At 33.7% G+C, this 6562-nt stretch overlaps 1 pseudogene; it reads right to left on the reverse strand.

Annotated features, from left to right (window-relative positions):
* Nucleotides 1–3811: 3811 nt before the first annotated feature.
* On the reverse strand, nucleotides 3812–5976 carry LOC149568756 (putative inactive methylesterase 20 pseudogene; annotated as a pseudogene).
* Between the last annotated feature and the right edge of the window lie 586 nt (nucleotides 5977–6562).

Here is a 6562-nt window from a genome sequence, read left to right on the forward strand (position 1 = left end):
ACCCGCCCCCACCTCGCCAACAATTGATTCATTCACAAGTAAATTGGCCAAGCAAAAGATGTAATAATTGTCACTCATATATTAATATTTCTTCTTTAAATTCATTTCACAACAATTACAAATTAAATCGACCAAGCATTTTCAATCTTATATATGAGTGCTGACTTAATAACTTCTCCAACCATATTGTGGCAATAAACCCAAACCACCACTCATATGCTTGCATTGGAAAGTGGTAAGCTCCTTATGATAGGGTCATTTCTAAACCTCAAGAGTTCATTCATGATGCCCCTGTCTACATATGACCTTTGGGAATCAAAGGCTTTGTAGTCATTACCCAACGATAGAGAAAACTCATCCTTGCCTCTTGTATGAGATCTCCAATCTCTTCTAAATCATTATATTAATTAAAACTCTACTTTTAAATTAGCACAATTACACTAAAATGATAACAACACATTTCCAATAAGTGTTAATTCCATACCAATCATAACTATATAAGCACACAAATTCACAAAGGGTCATATTATTCCCTAACTCAAGTTCACACAATGGTGGATCAAGCATACATCACTTATACAAGATGACTAGTTGATATGCACATCACAACTATAAAAGTGACTAGCTCATACACTTTCACACACATTGCAACTACTACATTGAAAAACTAACGTGCACATCACAAGTACAATAATGACTAGCCTAAAGTAGACATCACTATATCTAGTGTGAATGATCGCACACACGTCACCTATGTATATACAACATGCATGTAGATACAACCTATCATCCACAACATCCTACCATCTGGCTTATTAAACCCATAAGTAGATAACATGAAAAAAGAATGCCAGTGCATCTCATATTACATAAGCATCCATCCTTATCCACTGCAATCTATGACAACAATCAAGTATCTCATATTAAACTAGAAATCCCATCATTTTCCAAATTTGACAATCAAACATCCCATACAAAAATATATCATCACCAACAAGGGCATGAGTATAATAATGTGCACAATACCTAAGATCAAGATTTCCACAAATCATAAATCATCTATTTGTCATTAAATGACCATATAAGTTACATAATCAAGATGTCTTATGGTTATATTACAGACCCAAGGTTAGAACCTATACTATCAATCACACTAACTAAATTAATAACCAAACCAAAAAATCCTACTTTATACAAACCATAGTTCCTTGACTTTGTGAGTCCTAACAAGACTTTGCAAGTTCAAAGCCAAGTTGGCTCTTTCTAGGTTTTCTTCCCTGGGACACTGATTCGCCAAGTCTTGATCCCAAGACTTGGTTATACTATGAAAGTTTTGAGAAATTTTAAGGGAGTATTTTTGCTATTTGACTTGTTGCACTTTGTGTGTATCATGCTTGCAAGGGTAATTTCTTGATATCTCGCTGATCTGTGTCAAGTTTCATGGTGATTAGGAGTTGATTATTCCAACCTATGTTCATGATGGCTCATTGGGCTATTTGGAATCATGGTTATCTACCTAATTATAGCTCAACAGTGTTGCAAATTCCCTATTAGACTTGTAGAAGAGTGTTCTCCACAATTGACAAGTGTTCTTAGTCCATTGTCAAGGTATTTACATCATCTTTGCATGGGTGTATGGTGCTGATTTCAGTTTGACTTTTGTATAGTGTTGTTGATGAAGTTGGAATCTCGCTGGATGAATTTACTTGATGTCCCACTTGGTACAAAGTAACCTCTGTGCTCTTTCAAATGGTAGAGGTCACATAGGTATAAATGTAAATTTCTAAAGGAAATATAGATTTCATATTCCATGAATATTGTAGAAATTTGACAATGACTCTATTTATATTTCAATTGTGTTCTTTAACTTATTTCTTTCAGACATTCACATTTATACTTATGTGATCAATGCAAACTTGTGTAAGTGTGCAAAGTAGTTCTATTTATCTCCATTATTGTGTCTGTGATGTTAATTTATTAAATGATGCATGAAAAAAGTTTTAAATTCTTAAAAAACTTTAAATTTCTTGGGGTTTTCAATTTGTTATGTCTGAAACCAAGTCCAAGTCCAAACATCGAGCCTATGTTCGAGTCAAAAATCGTCTTCCCATGTTTGAGTTGACTCAAGTCTTGTGACTATGATACAGACACTGAATAGGAAACACACAATTCTTACAATAGAGTAACACCAATACTAAACTCCTAAAATGGGTATATCCTACCATCCATCCTATGTATACTATCAGTGAAAAACCTACCTAGAACATATAAAATTGGATAGGTATCAAGATCTAGCACTTTTGTGCTATTGGTAAAAGTTGACAAACCCTATGATGCGACCAAATACTTCTTTTGGTCGAGCACACTGCCTAACTCCTGTCATGTTGAAGTGATGATAAGTTTATATATGGGTGAGTCATATGTTTTACAATTTCAATTATCACTGTAGAATGAGTGGAATATATAAAGAGACGGTTTGTCTACCTATCCCTCACAGAATTCCCAACTTAACTCTAGTTGCAATGCCAAGGAGCCAACTCCTATATTGACCTCAATTTAGTATTGTGACATAAGAAAGTACAAAGATATTGATCTAAAAATATTTTCAAAAGAATTTTTTCCCTAGCTAATTAATCTAGTTAAACTACCCAAAAAGGATCGAAAAAACCATTTAATTGTTGTATAAGTTTGGGGGTCAATTTATCAATGCATATTCCAAACCTTGATTCCACACAAGATGGCCTCTTTCCCAACACATACCTAAACCAACACAAACTCATAAAAATCAAAGGCAATTTAATTTATTCAAGGTTCGTTCAGAAATACATTATTTTGACAAAAGTAAACTGCAATAAGTAGTTTTGCATATGTGACATTTTCATGTAGTACCACTCCAAAATATCATCATAGAAATTGTCTAACCAATAATCATGAATATAGAAAACTAACATCAAAATATATTAATTATCACTAATACATTATATGTCAATTTTTGACCTTTTATTTCAACCAAGCCCTTAATTGGCTTGTTGAATAACTACTTCTTTTGTTTTTATGCCCGAGTTGGTCAAAATTTCGACCAAATTAGGTTTTCCCAATTTGGTCAAAATTTGATGAAGTTGAGTTCATAATATTTTTTTTTTTAAAAGAAAAAAATCAACATTTGAACAAGGAGGTTTGGATGCAATCTACGTGTGTGGGAGCTATTAAAGGTTAAGCTATTTTGGTACAACATTTTGGTTAGGCTATGATCTTCTTATCGACTAACACTTCTTTACATTTTTTATTTTATAGACTAAGAAACCTTTTCTGAAGTAGCCAAAGGTTTTTGTAAGGTAAGAGTCTATAGCATTTTTCATCGATCTATTTTCATTTAGCTTTTGTTTCCAAATCTACTCATCAATACTTGACATCATTTATTTTTCTTGTTTTAATGCATGACTGTGATCATCATGTCCTTGGAGTCTTAATCGCTAAACATCATGGAGTTTTCCTTAATGCATATTGTCGATGCTTGAGTTTGTAATTGCCTTTGTATTGATTCTCTACACAAATTGTAGAAGTCCACTCACATGTGTCTTCATGGCTATCTATCAACTGCCATATAATCCTAATTGTAGGATATCATATTTTAGAGACATCATTTTACTATCGTGGATGAGATATGGTTTCCCTACATTCTTCACTGGTTTAGGTCATTTCTAACACATAACACTGCATAATTATTATAACTTTCTCATAACCAAAACCTCATACATGGATATCATGGTGTCCTCTCTTTGCAAGGATTGCATTATCATGACAACACTCATCATTGTGATTCTAACACCATAACTTTTTTTTGAACATTACTTTCTCCTTTAATTACTTCAGTTGGGCTATTTTGGTACAACATTTGCCTTCAGAAAGTAGGGCCAATCTTCAATGATATTGGGAGACCATTCTCTCACATTATAATTTGTGTGTCTCCCCATGATTCAATTCTTGTTTGCAGCTCATTTATCATATCAATGGTAGAACTCCATGATTGCCCTTCTTTCTACTTAAGTTGTGGAGAAAATGGAATGGATAAGCTTATGTAAATTGAAGTCGAATTGATTTTTTTACAAATGCATATAAAGATTGAATTTTAGAAGGAAAGTAGACTATCATTTTTCTTTTATATTTTTAATTAAAGTTAGGAGGTTTCAGAAATATGATTTAAAACTTAATTTAATTAAATTTAATATACAGAGAGATTTTTTTTTAAGGCACTTATTACATCTTAGCACAATGAAAAAATTGATCCAACTGCATACATATTCTAGAATCCAAATAATATAACAATAAAACTCAGTCAACCTGTGCTAAGTGACTTACCTCAAGATCCTACACAAAAATAATGTAGACCAAGAAAAATGGGCAGAGTTCACAAGAAATTTTTACAAAATCATATCATAGCAGATATTTTACCCAATTAAATTGGTCTAGTTACTTATTAGCTAGGTTGATTACAAATTCTTGTAGAACTGTCATCAAATTAGGTACAATAAGATGAACAATCAGTTGTTCCTAGCTAGCATGACCAAATATAGTTTTCCAAGGTGATAAAATTGCATATGCAGATGCATTACTTGCATGCCAAGGATGAAGTGCATCCCCCAACTTATAACGAATGGTTGGATATAAAGGCTCCATACATTGGCCCAACAATGGAAGCCAAAGATGTAACCATGCATGTATTGGCACAATCTCCCTACAAGGATCCCAAGTATCTACTACTATTGTTAATTTGGGCATCACTATATGATCTATAATGTTATGAAAAACTTAAGCCGATAGTATCTTCTCCCATGTATCTAGAAAATGTAGCATAGGTTTAGGGTCCCTTGGCTCCCAAGAACTTGTAGTAGCTATTCGCTATTCTCACTGGTGGAAGAATAACTTCAATGAAGAGTTGAGTGTAAGGAGTTGAAGAAGGAAGTTCTGCTTCTGTGTAAATGCCATAATCACGAGGCTCATTCCCTTGCAAAAGCTTTCGCCACAATGACATTACCTCTAAACCATGCGAAGGATGTTGAAGTGGTCCCCAACCTTGAAACACTCTTATAAGAAATGGAAAAGAAAATGTAGATGCAATACATGACAAATTGGACAACTTGTAGTCCTCCTGACATTTGGACTGTAAATTTTCAAAGACACTTGCAAGTCATTGCAATGTCATAGTACCTACCACAACACTTTCCTAGATTCTATCCAGTGGCTCCCATAATATCCTTCTGTTATATTGCCACAAACTCTCTCATGCTTTAAATTTAGATTATGAAACTTCTGAATATATGTCTCTACCATATCTAAAATCAACTTCGTATTGTGTTGTAACTCTGGCATAGGTGTTTGATTGTCGATAGCTTTCATTTCAAGTTTTCAAGATTGGTCAACACCCTCACTTGCGGGCCTCTCATGTCAAGCACTTTAAGTAGTGTTTCAACACCATGTTCTTGCTTTTGAGCTAACAATTCTTCAGGTGCATTTTCTTGTAAAAGATTAATTTTGTTGAACAATTCACTAAGAGGCATAAATGTTGTCACAAATACGACTCTGATCCTCTCTGAGAATTTATCCATTATTGAGCTCAAAGTCATGCCTCCAACACTGTGACCCACCAATATTACCTGCACCCAACAAATTAAAACCAAATGGAAGTAAAACATATCATTTATTGAGAGGAAAAAAGAAGTAGTGTAGAGATCATACTTTTTGATGGGGAGCAAGAGAGTTGAACAACTCGATAAGTGATTGATTTATGTTGGACCATGTTTGAATTTGACGGGCATCCATTGGGTGAAGTCCATAGGAGGCAAGATCTATTGTGGTGGCATCATGGCCTGCCTTTCTTAGGAGAGGGAGAAGTTTTTACCAACACCAAGCTCCATGACATCCTCCATGAACCAACACAAAGCGTGTCTTTGCCCCTGCCAATGCCTTTGCCTCCATCACTGATTTTCTTTATAAATTGACTTTTTCACAAGAGTTGATTATGAGAAAAGGGAGAACAAATACAATTAATATTTGGCATCATGCCATGTCATGTCAATAGAAGAAAAAGATGAAACACATCTATTTCACAATTAAGTCAAAGAAAGTAGAAAGGAAAGATTATTTGCATCACAACTTGATTGAAAACAATGACCACTAAGACGTGCCATCATTTTTTTTTAAAGAGACCATTAAAGGGAAAGGGAGTTGGATGATGAGATATATCATCTCACATTTCTTCATATTGAACATAGAAATTACATTCAAAACTAGCAACTTCAATGTTGTTTGAAATAACCATCTACTACCAACATGTGTCATCAATAGTTGATTATAATAAAAGATGAACACATATAAGAGATATATCATATCATATGACATGAATTAAAGGTAAAAAACTTGAATGATGAAACATATCTATATGACATGATCAAGTGAATCAAACAAGTCATAGATTACTAGCGTTACAATTTGATTCCAAAATCATTGTGGCTTTATCACACAATCTCACATTTCACTAATCTTTGTTGAGCATAGAAATTGC

Source organism: Cupressus sempervirens, chromosome 3, assembly GCF_028749045.1.
Source record: "Cupressus sempervirens isolate cs-2001-9-10 chromosome 3, ASM2874904v1, whole genome shotgun sequence".
In the NCBI taxonomy this organism is placed as follows: domain Eukaryota; kingdom Viridiplantae; phylum Streptophyta; class Pinopsida; order Cupressales; family Cupressaceae; genus Cupressus; species Cupressus sempervirens.